The 15,542-nt window shown below is 39.1% G+C and overlaps 1 protein-coding gene across 3 annotated transcripts in view; it reads left to right on the top strand.

Moving 5' to 3' along the window:
- The window catches only part of LOC141403880 (G-protein coupled receptor Mth2-like), a 536,210-nt gene that overhangs the window by 110,522 nt on the left and 410,146 nt on the right, over nucleotides 1-15,542 (top strand). The gene's annotated exons all lie outside the window — the stretch shown is intronic.

The raw sequence follows: 15,542 nt of genomic DNA, 5'->3' as shown, positions 1-15,542 counted from the left end.
TTATAAAGCAGCCTTCGACAGCCCGCTGCGTTCAAAGGTATTCCAAGCCATGTCTGAATTTGGTATCCCCGCAAAGCTCATCCGGCTTTGTAAAATGACTTTAACTGACACGAGGTCCTCAGTTAAAATAAGAAAGAACCTCTCCGAAGAGTTTGGTACCAAAAGAGGTTTCAGACAAGGAGATAGCCTTTCGTGTGATCTCTTTAACATCCTGCTGGAAAAGGTTATACGAGAGACAAACGTCAAAAGAAGTGGCACAATCTACACCAATAGACATCATGGGCCGATCAGTAAAGGAAGTAACCGATACCTTTATGAAGGTCGAAGGAGAACCTGCTAAAGTGGGTCTGGCGGTAAACGGTGAGAAGACCAAGTTGATGGTGTCGACGCGCAATGCGTCCATTGAGCTCGGACCGACTGTGGAAGTTGGTTCCTATAATATTGAGGTAGTAAAAGACCTACCTCGGCACCTCCGTAAACACAAAAAACGACATCAGTTGTGAAATAAAAAGAAGAATTGTATTGGCCAACAGATGCTACTTTGGTTAAGTAAGCAGTTTAAAAACAAAGCCACATCTCGTCAAACAAAAATAACGCTCTACAAAACACTGATATTACCCGTGCTGATTTATGGCTCCGAAGCCTGGGTACTTGCGCAAGCAGACATGACGGTGATTGGTGTGTTTGAGAGAAAGATCTACGGACCAATCTGCATTGACGGTGAATATGGACGTTGCATGAACCACGAGCTGTATCTGCTATACAACGACATCAATATTGTTAAACGTATCGAGAAGCAGCGATTGCGTTGGCTAGGCCATATCATAAGAATGACCGATGATGAACCCGCTAAAAAGGTGTATAAACACGGGAAACTTGGCGGTGCACGCAGAATTGGCAGGCCAAGGAATAGATGGCGCAAACAAGTGGATGATGAGATGAAAAGGCGTGGCATTCCAGAGTGCGAAGCAGCAAATAGAGATAAATGGAGATATTTTCTTGGTTCGGCATATGGAACAAATGTTCTGTAATGGGCCAGCTAAGTAAGTAAGTAAAAACTAATTAACCGATTTTCCTGAAATTTTCATGGAATGGACAGGGATGCCCCCCCGTGTAAATAGGCTACAAATTTTGTTGAATTTCGGAGGGGCGGGGTACTTCCCCTATACCCTATTTCTTTAAAAAATGCTATCTTATATATAAAAGACATTGTGTATATGTAAATATGTTTGGTTGTACCGTATAGACTCAAAAACGGCTGAACCGATTTTCTTGAAAATTTCAGGGAATGTACAGGGTGAAAATAGGCTATATATTTATATATATTTTTTGAATTTATATATCCAAAACTACTGAACCGATTTTCCTGAAAATTTCAGAGAATGTACAGGGAGGACCCTTGGCTATATATTTTATTGAATTTCCGTGGGGCGGGGTACCCCCCGTATGCCCGATTTTTTAAAAACGTTATTTAAGCAAAGCTGAAACGAAATATTTAATTTATTCCGAACCACCCCTCTCCGAACATCCACCTTCCGAACCACTCTGCTCCGAACTTCCACCTTCGAATCTCCCCGCTCCGAACTTCCACCCTCCGAACCAACCTCCCCCTCCGAACTTCCACCCTCCGAACCAACCTCCCCCTCCGAACTTCCACTCTCCGAACCACCCCCTCCAAATTTCCACCTTATAAATCGATGTTACTCGATTGTACTAAACTAAACTACTAAACTAAACTCTAAACTCTACTTGAGAGTTTAATAAATTACATATATCTTCTTATATCGCTCATTTACTCAAAGAGTGACACATTTCAAAAAATCAAGTTTTGAGAAAAACTCGTTTTAAGTTGCCGATTGAAATTTGACTTCCCAACTTAAAAAGACTACTACACAAAAAATAAAATAGCTACTTGGAACATCTTTTGTGAAGAGGTAGCCAGATGTCAGTGCTAAATATCTGGCCAAGATCAAGCATGGGGCTTCATAAAATCTGAAAACTTCTATGTTGATTTATGCCAAACTCCTAGTAAATAAGCTGTAACTCGTTGAGTTTTAGAGATATCGACATGAAAACTTGACACAAGATAAAGTAAAAGTCGTGGAAAAATAGAAATTGCTAACTCAGAAAACTCATTTTTTGAGTTATATCACTCTTTGAGTAAATGAGCGATATATAAAAGACAATATGTGTATGTTAGTATGTTCGAATGTTCCGTATAGACTCAAAAACGGCTGAACAGGTATTCTGAAAATGTCAGAGAATGTACAGGGATCACCCGTGGTAAAAATAGGCTAAAAATTTTGTTGAATTTTGGAGGGGGCGGGGTAACTTCCACTATGCCCTATTTTTTTAAAACGCAATTTTAGCACGCCAACTGTGCCAACTGTGGCCTGTGGTGAAAATACCCCTCAGTAATGTTCGCGACATTTCCTGAGTTTTCAGCCATGTAAAACTTCTCTATAAAGTGGTGTCGTAAGACACGCCATTCGGACTCGGCGATAAACAGTAGGTCCCACATCATTGAGCTAATATGAATCGGGGTGCACTCATTGGTATGAGAGAAGTCTCCCTTGTCCCGTATGGAATGTTTGTGGAACAATTACACTGTACCGGGATAATCCTGGTGAAAATAGGCTGCATATATATCCCCTGATTAAAATAAGCTATATATTTTGTGGAATTTCGGCGGAGCGGGGTTTGCAAAATAATTGGATAGACAATGGTGGTTGTGTCACACACCCGAGGCACTTATTTGTAGCCTTAAGATCCAACCACACACACTTTTTAAATATGTTATATCTCCAAAACTACTAAACCGATTTCCATGTCACTTTCAGATGATGTACTGGGATGGCCCTTGGTGGAAAAAGGCTATATATTTTGTTCAATTTCGAATGTGCGGTTTATGCCCCGCGGGTTATGCCAGTAACCGATTTGATCCAAACTTTGCACATCGTAATATATCTACGAGACGTAGATTAGAATATGGAGGTTAGAATATGGACTATATATGTCAACTCCTGCGGGTACCTCCCACACAAAATTTTGGAAAAGTGCAGTTTAGGACTTCCTCTCGAATCGTTTCAATTTTTCTTGCAATAGGTTACGTTTAAAGCCCCTATTACGTGGTATAAGTTCTTTGAGTGGCAAGTCCATTCTTTTTGAGAAAATTACCCAAAAGCAGTAAAAAAAACTCCTACGGCCAGCATATGTAGTGGCTGGTATGCACGATATAGTCCATAGTCCGACCTGATACAAGGCTGTATAAAATAATACGATATACAAAGTTTGGACCAATCAATAAACTCCCTGTGACAGTTTTCCTGCGGATTTGCCATTTTAGTTGGTGCTGTCAGGGTTTCTTTGAGCTTATCTCAGGAAGTATGTACTTGCCTTCCCAAATTTTGTGTGGGACGTACCAAATGGAGTGGACTGATATCGTCCATATACATGGAAGGAAAATTACGATGTGCCAAATTTGGACGAAATCTATGGCTCCCTCCGTTCACAACATTTTACAGAAAAATTTTGAACATTTTTTGGGAGAGGTACCCGAAGGATTGGACCGATATAACCAGTCTTCAAATTTTAACTAAGTTTGGGCAAAATATTACGAAGTTCAAAATTTGGTTCGAATCGGTTGATCCGTTCGAGAGTTATCGTACCAAACTGTTTGAAACGAATTTCGTCCAAACATACTTGGGTTCTAAAACCGTTATTCCGATGAGGCACATTTTTGGTCGTATGAAAGTGTCGTCGACCGTGACATTCAACTCAGTTCTCACCTCTGCCGTAAATGTTGTCAGATTTAGTGGCAATTATTTGCATATTCCTCGCGTTGGATAAGGTGGTAAGCTCAGACAAATAGGTATTAAGCCGTTCATAAATAACAACAGGGAATGTAATTGACGCCAAGATCGTACGGACATACGCATACGTTACGATCTCAGAGTTGTCTTGAAGGGGTGGAATACAGGAGAGGTTGAGGTTAAACAGTTCCGGCGATATTACCCCACCCTGGAAATCTCCCTGTTTCACTCTACCGGACTTCGACTTCTTGTTCGTAAATTCCACGTACGACTGGCGTCGACAAATATAATTGAATATCCAACGTTTCAAATATCGCCGGATGATTGTCTGCACAATTCCCTCAAGCAGCGTGGAGTGCTTGACAGCATCAAAGGCTTTTGATAAGTCAAGCGCCACCAACAATGTCCGACTAATATGTGTGGAGATGGCATACAAACATGATCATAATCGGCTACTGGATAGAAATTTCAGACGCTGTATATGATTATAGTCTCAAGAGTCTGTACTACGGGTGATAAAAGCGAAATCGCCCTGAACGATTCTCTTTTGCTGGTATCCTTGGCTGGTTCAGTATCCACACTTCGGGAACAATGTCAAAGGCCAGCGACAGGTTGAAAATTTCGGTGATATACTCGAATCCCGGCTCATTCAGCTGTTTCAGCATTGCCACAGAGATTCCATCAGGGCCCAAAGCTTTAGATGATTTATCGTTCTTGATGATATTCGCAACATCATCCATTGTGATTTGTTGTGGTTCCTCCTCGGTAGGAAGAGATCTAATGCGACGTACTACCCTTCGCCCTGTCACTGTGCAGCGTATTATCGCCAAACGAGACTGAGATCCTGTCTTCCTCCTTTACAGGGCTCGAGAGTGACTTAATCGTTGCCCATAATTCACTTATTTTTGTTCCAATGTTTTAACTCTTCAGATGATTTAGCCAGTTGTTGCGCTTATGCTCACCGACCAACCTGTTCACTTCCATTGTCAGCTCCCTGACTTTGGGGTCACTGTGATTGATCAACGAAGCTCACAACGTCCATTTTCTGGTCCTGTCGCATCTGCCAGGATATTCGGCCTCACTTCGGGTATTCAACCAGCGGGTCGGCTGCATCAGTGATATCTCGGAACTTCCTCTCTGCTACCCGAACATTAGAAGAGTTGGGCAGATTTCTGAAGCGGTGATTAGTAAACTCTGCCAGGTGACGTCATTTGTCGGACCAGGTGACACGATAGTTACGTATATCTGGCAAACTGTGACACTCTCTGCTAAATCTGGAAGGGGCGTCCTCATTGACCGTGCAAAACGTAAAGCTATAAATTTGTTCAGCTATACCCTTCTGGCCATTGCAGAGGACCGAATGCCACATGATTGATGAATGTGCGGTGTTCTGAAGTCATGAAATCGGGTCTGCGGATGGAGACAATTATTGGAAGATGCTCCGACCCAAGAAAACGATGGTTCCGACGGCAATTCCACGGCAGCGGGTTCTTTCGTACCGGATTGGCCCTAAACCATAGTGTTTCGGCCAGCGGCTACCAACCCAAACCTGTTTCTATGCTGCTACAACAACAACGGTTTCCCAGGTGACGTAATTTGTCAGACCAGTTGTCACGATGATTATATCTGAAGAACTGTGACACTCTCTGCTAATTCTGGAAGTGGCGTCATCATATACCGTGCATAACGTAAAACTATCAATCTACTCAACTACCACTATAGCCCTCTGGTCATTTCCGAGAAGTGAATGCCACAACATGAACATTAAATTCTCCCAAGACAAGTCGGTTATGACCCTTTAAAAGTAGGCTACTGTTGGACCTTTTACCTGGAGTACAGTTATTTATAACTCTACCTCGGCAGTTCCACATCTGACTCCGACCTTTAAACATTCCATGTATGGGTCATTGGAGCCATGCTGAGGCGAGATAGGTTATCCCTCTCCTCCACTTCCTCGGTACGTTGTTACCATCACAATGATATTTTTCCGGCTCATAAAATCCACTATTTCCCCGATCTTACTTCGGAGTCTATAACAATTAAATTACAAAAAGACGCATTTTTAGGATTGATGTTAAGTGCTGCGTGTGCGGCTGCTCTTGGTGGGACTGAAGGACACTATCGTATTCTGATGAGGACGACGACTCACTAGGGGCTGCGTTCACGCAGCAATATAGGCCTTTCGCAGTCCCTCACATAAAAGAGTCCAGAGCAACCCCCACTCCGCCATCTATTGCATCTCACCGAAGTTTGAGTGTGGTGGATGCGGATGTGACAAACCGAACACATCCATATTCGTCCAGGGTTTCCTCCGTCCAGACACGGACCAAATAAATCCGGAGCAGGCATTCTGGGATATGCTGTCCCCAACATAAAAAACCAATACAAATACATTCATATGTGTGTATACTGATGTTGCAGCGGCCGGTCGTAACACGAGTGGTGTGTAGTTCCTGGTTATTGCGCCTTGTGATTGCGGCGAAGGTCCTAAAAATTCGCTGACGGTCAATTTGATAACATCTTCACCAATCTTGATTCCTTAAATTTAAGTTACTAACAAGCGGAAACACTTGGGATGAAGTTAACCCTGTGTTGTAGGTCTGTAAACATATAAGGGCTGATCTAAGATGGCGGAAGGTACTGGCGACAGACTTCAAATCAGTCTCACAAGACCTTTTGGGCCGCTTGACCATCCATATAAAGTCGATAGTCAAGCGGCACTAAAACTCGCGAGAGTACCCGAAGGTCTGTATTGATATAGTTTTTGGAGGAAGTACCCGAAGGAGTGGACCGTTGTGTCCCATCTTCCAACTTGATCTAAGTATAGACAAAATATTAGAAGTGCCAAATTTTAGATCAACTACATTGATATGTTTGCAGATGGATATCAGGCAGTTAGACTGACAGGTCTAAATCGGCTTCAAATTGTGTGAAACGGATTTGGTCCAAAACCATTATTTAAACCATTATTGGGTCTCCGTGGGAAGTGGCCGCTGTTACGTTGACCTAACCTTACCCAAAACCTAACCTTACACAACCTGAGTACTTTAAAAACCTAACCTTACCCAAGCTAAGTACTTTTTGTTCAGTGCCGTGCAATGTTTGCATTGTGGGATTCCCTGCTGGTCTTTAATTGCTCTAAAAAAGATGTGAATTTAAGTGATATCATTAGCTAAATTGAATTCCAACAATGTTAAGGAGCAAGGTGCGCATAAAATCTATTCCCCAAACATGGGAATTAAAAAAATCATAATTAAATTGCAGTTAGCAATAATTTATTCTTGAAAGACAGAAACAAATAAAGCGCTCGTTGATGATGATGATATCTTTTATATAGTAGTTGTAAATACAAACAAATACATGCATCGATTCGTGATAACAATTAGTAATATTTTGTAATCAACCACAAAGTATTTGTATATGGGACCAGCAAACATATTGACTAACTTAGCATCTGAATGCTTGCGAAAACATGTATTCATTAGTAATTTTATGCTAAATTTCTATTTAAGATTAGGCGATTGTTTTATTTTGCGGTCTACAAATTGGCGCATCATATTTTTGTCGGTCAAACGATTTGTATATGTACTTTTATTATTTTTTTTCGGTTTCTTCCTTGTCCAATAAAATATTTCCATTCACCTTTTTGATTCAATTATGAAATTTCCAATTATAAAATGTATTGGGCATTTAATTTACTAAAAAGCACAATTTCTTTAAGAAAACACAAAGCCTTGATTTATTCTCTCACTTTACAATCTTTACTCAACGATTGTATTTAGACAACTGAAAAAAAGAACTACATAATTAATGTTTTTCTTTTCCTCTTCGCTTGCTACGTTGGTTAACAACAATAAAGCACGAAACACACGTGTTTGACCATAGCTTCTGCGTCTCCTATTACACCATACACACAGCTCTTTGTTATAAAACAGCATTCGGCATCCGCGAGAGCCCTGTTGTTACTCTCCTTGACAAAAATCCTCTCTCCACCCATAAAAAATATGTTCTAACATAAAAAATATGTTGGTACCCAAACAAATAAAATTGAGATATGTTACAAAATGTTGTAAACATATATTTGTTTGGACACAAAGAAACTATGTTTGGATCCAAACTATGTTTGTTTGCAACCAGTTCCAAACAAATGTTTGTTTGGATCCAAACATATTTCTAACATATATTTTTCTGCGTGTAGAAACTCTATTCTAGGGCAGCTTTAGTCAGGGACTCACCATTTATAGTCTGGCACTAAATGGTAGGTGATTAAAACCTTAGGTCAAATTTAAGTACATATATGTATGATCGAACTCGCATCACAAAATACACTAAGAAAATATACTGCTAACTGGAATTCCACAACACGCTAAAATACTATTTTTTAATGAAAATTAAGTTATTACCTTCACCTTCAAGTCCACTATAATATTTTGCAATACGTATTAGTTTCGCGATATTTTGAATATATTTACTTGCACTTAAAATATAGGTTGTACTAACAACAAAAAATATTGGTCAAATGTTCCGATTTTGGAGCTATTCTTAAGAAGATCGCGTTCGAATGAAATAAAAACTAAAATATTTTTAAAAAGGTCCATGTGATAGCTGTCAGAGTTGCCAGATGCTGTACCAAAATATTGACTTTCATTTTATTATTTTTGACCAATGCAAGCTAGACCTTCAAAATTTCGTGCAGATGTTTAAAATCAGCCAAATTTGGTTGATATCGGTTCATATATAGATATAGCTCTCATATATATGTTCGCCCGATTTCGAGTAATTGATGGACCAAACACGAAAATTCTGTCCAATTATAATGATATTTGGAATATGTGTCGGAAATTGGACTGGAAATAAGTTTGCCAAGTTATTTTGAAATCGGTTCAGATTTGGATATAGATCCCATATATATTTTCTCCCGATTTGAGGTAGTTGGTGCAACAAACATGCAATTTCTGTCCAATTTCGATGAAATTTGAAACGTGTGACAGGATTCGATCTAGAAATATGTTTGCCAAATTATATTGAAATCGGTTCAGATTGTCCGTAACAGAGGCGGCATGTATCAAGAGCTTGGTATTGTTGCCGTGTTCATAGGAGATTTCCGAAGCAAGTTTTCTTCACTATAATCCACATTGGGGGCCCTATATTCTTTGTATCATTACCTTGTTCTAGCGTTAATACTGTGTCGCTAGCTAAACATAAGCTTTCAAATTGTAATACACGATTTTTTGACCTCCAATTTTTATCCATTTTTGGTTAAGGCGTGTACAAATGTTATAAACTTGTTTTTTAACTACCGTCACGAAGTTGTTTTTGACACCTCGATTAAATTTAGCAGAAATCCAGACTATAACGTGTTTAGGTTTTCGCTGATTTTCCAACAAAAATTAAAAATATCCAAATTTTTAAATTTTACGAAATCTGGAAATCGATAATTTTTTTATTCGCATCTGTTAGCCGGCATTGTCACCTTTCACCAGATACATATTTTTACGAGAATACACCCCGATACCGAAAGTTCTACTCCAAAGAACACATGGACGATACCACAGACTACATCAAAAACATCACTCACTGACACAACAAATTATTGACCACATCTAATAATTTACATACAATTACCCGTATTTTCCATTTTTAAGAAATATATAATATCAACAGATCAGGTTTTGGCGCCAAAATACTTAAATTGTTTAATAACGACTGAATGTCAGAAATAAACGGAATGAAAATTATGACATCTTTGGCAACTTGGCATGTCACCGGAGGCCGTTACCAGATTGTAATTTTTTGGTTTTGGAGGTTTGAAAGTGTTAAGAATATAATTCCGTTATTATTTGATTTCAATCACTGACTTGGAAAAATGATTTTTTGCCTCAAAAACCTGCCATTGCACAGTTGTCGCAATCACAAAATTTTTGGCCAAAATTATTTTTTTGAAGTTTCATATTTTTATAATTTTTTTGCGCGGAATAATAAAAAACACTTCAAACCATCCGAAAATAATTGGTTTTTCTAAATACCATTAATAGCCGCTCGTTGGTGTAATGCTAAAGTTGAAAATTTTTTGTATAAAAAATAGAACAGACTGTGTGCTGTAAAATATATACTTTTTGGTGTGCTGTGTGGTCGAATGGGTATACGAAATTCAGACCAAAGTTATTATGAATCTGGAAGCTGATAATAAGTGCTTTCATAATATATAAAGAAAGAACGAATAAAGTTGTAATATCTGGGTAGGGAGATAAAAGTTTGTGTGTATATTGAAAATTATTTTTACAAATATTTTTGAAATCTTCTTAAACTTTAGAAAAAATGTAAAAATATCGTCTCCTCCAAAAAATTTTTGGAAGCTGGCAGGGGTATGTACTATCATATTCAGATGAAATATTTTGCCTTATTTTGCCTTTTTTAGAAAAAATTTATTTTTCTACTTTAAGTTGAGTGAAATTTTTTATAAATTGATGTTTTTATTGTATATAGTATTGAACTGAAAATGTGGGATAAAGACAAAGTTTCATCCGATTTTTCTTAAAATTGATATTTAAGGTTTTAATAGTATAAAAAACATTTCTGCAACATTTTTTGAAAATTGGCCCACACTGTGACATAGCCGTACCGTCCGATTTAAGATATTTTAAAGATTTTAGCGATATTATTTAACCGATTCGGCTCTAACTATGCATTTTGACTTCATGGAAAGTATAAACTGTTTGTACCAAATATTTTGGTTAAGACTTTGCTTTTGGTAGTTACCAGAAGTTTGCTCAAATTATCGGAATTAAAGAAGAGCTTGTTTACCGCCTTCATATAATTCTTGTATGTTTAACATGTCAATTTCCCCTTGATTTGGAAAAATTTGAAAAATACTGTTTCGAAACAGCTAAATATATTCAGGGCCATTATCCTTGGGTAGCGATGACACCAACAGTGCTCAAGGTCTTGATTCATTCTAAGCAAATAATGCAGAATGTTGTGTTGCCAGTTGGATGTTTTGGAGAGGATGCTGCTGAATGCAGAAACAAAATATATAAAAATGACAGATTATTACACGCTAGAAACAGTAGTCGTGTCAATAATCTCACAGACGTATTTAATTGAGCATTGGATACATCTGATCCACTTATATCATCTATACGCCTAAACGCCCGCTTACAAGAAAGAAAGCGGTTAAACCTGCCATCTGAAGTAATCGAATTGTTAGTTTGTGAACTAAACGATGAATTACGGCCCGCGAATGATACTGATTGTGATGAAACCACAGATGAAGAATTCGAAGAAGAATATGGCGATGAAAATATAGTTCTGGAAAACGAAATATCTACATATATTCAATAATTAATTAATTTAAAACTTAATAGAGTTCTTTTATTTTCTTTACTTAATAGTATAAAACAACCTTCTTAAGCCTGTTTTAAGTCATACTTTTATAAAAAGAGTAAATTTTGAATTATGTTTACCGCATTTTATTTTGTTTTACAACTCATGTTTGTACTAAAACATCACATTTTGTACCCTAACATTTTGTATGCCTTTGCATATCTAAAAACCTAATAAATAGTACTATATTGTACCTTATGATTGCAGAAACGCGTTTTAACGGATTTGCAATAAATATTAATATTATTATAATAAATATTAATCTATTTATAAACGAAAAGTATACATTATGTTGTATTAAATAATTTTGGCCAAAAAAATTTGAATTGGGACAACTGTGCATTGGCCCCATCGTGCATCGACGGGCTTTCCTTTAGGAATACTCCTACCAGAAGCAGAGATATTCGCATAAGAAAAAACGTTGACTTTTCTGCAGATAAGCTGTTGCGACATGTAGCGTGATTACAAAAAAATCTGAAAAGGGATGCATTAACGACTATTACGATGTATCTGTTGTTTGACCACCCACGACAACATAGTTTACATCGTTGTGAAGGTGATATTTTCTACTTTCCTTGCCAGGTTTTCCTTTTGATATACCTCTTAAAGAAACAGAGATATTGACTTTGAAATAAAACGTTGACATTTCTCCAAATAAGTTTTTGCCCATTCCGACCCATGAATATTATCCGACCATCATCAATCAATTAAAATCGAATAAATGAAAAGTTGGGTTTTATTTGCGACTATTGCGATATCTTCGTTGTTTGACCACCTACGAAAACCTCTTGACATCGTTAAAAAGGTGATATTTTCTACTTCCATTGTCAGGTTTTGCTTTTCGGTGTGAAAATGTGGCTAAAAACGTCAAAATATCCGAAATCGGGCTGTACCGCTATATGGGGGCTATACCAAATCGTAGACCGATATGCCCATCTTCGAACATGATCTAAGTTCAGATCAAAAACACATGTGTACGAAATTTCAGCCGTGCAGCTCAACTCATTCGGAAGATAACGTGATTACAACAGACGGACGGACGGATAGGGCTAAATCGACTTAGCATTTTACGCTGATCAAGAATATAACTTTATAGGGTCGCAAATGATTATTTCGATGAGTTACAAACGGAATGGCAAACTTAATATTACTTACTTACTTAGCTGGCCCATTACAGAACATTTGTTCCATAGGCCGAACTAAGAAAAGATCTCCATTTCTCTCTATTTGTTGCTTCGCACTCTGGAATACCGCGCCTTTTCATCTCATCATCCACTTGTTTGCGCCATCTATTCCTTGGCCTGCCAATTCTGCGTGCACCGCCAAGCGGTCCGTATTTAAACGCCTTTTAGCGGGTTTATCATCGCTCATTCTTATGATATGGCCTAACCAACGCAATCGCTGCATCTCGATACGTTTAACAATATTTATGTCGTTGTATAGCAGATACAGCTCGTTGTTCATGCGACGTCGATATTCACCGTCAACGCAGATTGGTCCGTAGATCTTTCGAAGAATTTTTTTCTCAAACACACCAAGCACTGCCATGTCTGCTTGCGCAAGTACCCATACTTCGGAACCATACATCAGCACGGGTAGTATCAGTGTTATGTAGAGCGTTGTTTTTGTTGACGAGATGTGGCTTTGTTTTTAAACTGCTTACTTAAACCAAAGTAGCATCTGTTGGCCAATACAATTCTTCTTTTTATTTCACAACTGATGTCGTTTGTTGTGTTTACGGAGGTGCCGAGGTAGACGAAGTCTTTTAATACCTCAATATTATAGGAACCAACTTCCACAGTCAGTCCGAGCTCAATGGAAGCATTGCGCGTCGACACCATCAATTTAGTCTTCTCGCCGTTTACCGCCAGACCCACTTTAGCAGATTCTCCTTCGACCTTCATAAAGGTATCTGTTACTTCTTTTACTGATCGTCCCATGATGTCTATATCATCAGCATAAGCAAGTGACACGTGGCTATTGGTGTAGATTGTGCCACTTCTTTTGACGTTTGCCTATCATATAACCTTTTCCAGCAGGATGTTGAAGAGATCACACGAAAGGCTGTCTCCTTGTCTGAAACCTCTTTTGGTACCAAACTCTTCGGAGAGATTCTTTCCTATTTTAACTGAGGACCTCGTGTCAGTTAAAGTCATTTTAAAAAACCGGATGAGCTTTGCGGGGATACCAAATTCAGACATGGCTTGGAATACCTTTGAACGCAGCGGGCTGTCGAAGGCTCCTTTGTAATCGACAAAAAGGTGGTAGGTGTCGATCTGCGTCTCTTGGGTCTTCTCCAGGATTTGCCGCAGGGTAAATATCTGGTCAATGGTGGAGTTGCCAGGTCTAAAGCCGCATTGGTATGGTCCAATTATCTCGTTGACCATAGGCTTTGTCGTTCGCACAATATACCTGACACGATCTTTTAGGCAATAGGGAGTAGACTTATGCCCCTACATTTAGAGCATACAGTCTTATCTCCCTTCTTGTGGACGGGACACAGGATACTCAGGTTCCAATCGTCGGGTACTCGTTCTTCCTGCCAGATGGTGCTAACTAGCTGATGAATACACCTTATCAGCGTGTCGCCTCCGGTTTTGAACAGCTCGGCTGGTAAGCCATCGGCTCCTGCTGCCTTATTATTCTTCAGCCGATTTATTGCTGTCTTTACCTCATCTTGGCTGGGCGGTATACATTTAATACCATCTTCTGGGATTGGGACTGTGGTATCTTCGTCGTCTTCGCTGCTATTGGATACCAACAGTTTTGAAAAATATTCGTTCCATATCCTGAGTACACTATCTGTATCAGTTACCAAATTACCTTGCTGGTCTCTACAGGAGGATGTGCTTGTACCAAAGCAAAGCTTGACTCTTTGGTAGAATTTTCGGACTTCATTCTGGCTCCTGTACATCTCGATTTTTTCACACTCCCGAGTTTCCATCTCTCTCTTTTTCCTTCGGAAAAGACGTTTCTCTTCTCTCCTTTTCTCCCTGTATCTCTCTCGTGCTCTATGCGTTGCTACGCATTGTAAAGTAGCCCTATATGCCGCATTTTTCTCTCTGGTGGCAGCACGACACTCCTGATCATACCATAGATTCCTTTGTGGAAGTCTCTGGTATCCAAGTATGAATTTTGCGGCTGTTTGCATGGAGTTGGCCATGCTTTGCCATTGCGCTATGTTATCGGGATGAGGAGTGCTTTGATTAAGCAATTGGGCTAGTTGAGTGGAATATGCTGTGGCTATCTGTTGTGATTGCAGCTTAGCGATGTCTAACTTTCGTGTTGTGTCTGTTCGTACTTTGTCAAACTTAATATAATAATAATTGTTCCACAAACATCCCTGAAGGGACAAGGGAGACTTCTCTCATATCAATGAGTGCACCCCGATTCATATTAGCTCAATGATATGAGACCTACAGTTTATCGCCGAACGGCGTGTCTTAAAACCACTGATGGGCAGAAATGCTCTGCCTCACACGCAAAAGTGTAAAAAATACATGAGTCTCTCGCAATTTGCCCATCAGTGCTTAAAACACCACTTTTTAGAGAAGTTTTACATGGCTGAAATACTCAGGAAATGTCGCCAACATTACTGAGAGTTATTTTGCCACCGCTGAAAAATTTTTGATGTTGCCTGGCCGGGGAATCGAACCCACGACATTCAGCGTGCAAGGCGGGCGTGCATACTATTGCACCACGGTGGCACCCGTCAAACTTAGTATACCCTCCATATTATGGTGGAGGGTATACAACAAGGGGTAAGGCAGGGAAGAACGGGGCAAATACAAATTCTATTTGCAACCTCTTTTCTTAAAATGAAAAATTTTCGCTAACGAAGTAGCGGTCAAATGCTAGTATCGTATTATTTCTACCTGACATAGATCTTGTTCGAATATGAATTATATCGGTCCAATCCTTACAGTACTTTCCATACAAAATTTCAGTTGAATGCAGTTTAAGACCTCTATTTGAAACGTTATGATTTTTTTTGCAACAGGTTGTGCTCGACGCCTCTATTTGCGAAGGTATACAGTTTTTCAGGGACAAGCCTATACTTTCTAAGAATATTACCTGCAAGCTGTAAAAAAAACTCGCACGGCCACTATGTGGCCACTATGTGTAGTGTAGACAACTTTCTAACCGTAAACTGCGTTGGTCCAAGCTGCTGCGAATCTTAGATAAAGTTCGAAGATGGTACTAGTGGTCGATCCACTTGTGCCGGTATCCAATATCTCTTGAACGGGACGAGATTTGTTTTGATCCACACTTTAGATTTCGTAATATTTTGTCCAAACTTATTTAAAGTTCGAGGATCTTTTCCTGCGGTTTGATTCCCAGGCCGGT

Source organism: Musca autumnalis, unplaced genomic scaffold (assembly GCF_047663935.1).
Source record: "Musca autumnalis isolate F117 unplaced genomic scaffold, ASM4766393v1 scaffold_4, whole genome shotgun sequence".
Taxonomy (NCBI): domain Eukaryota; kingdom Metazoa; phylum Arthropoda; class Insecta; order Diptera; family Muscidae; genus Musca; species Musca autumnalis.
This window is presented reverse-complemented; position numbering and strand designations above follow the sequence as displayed.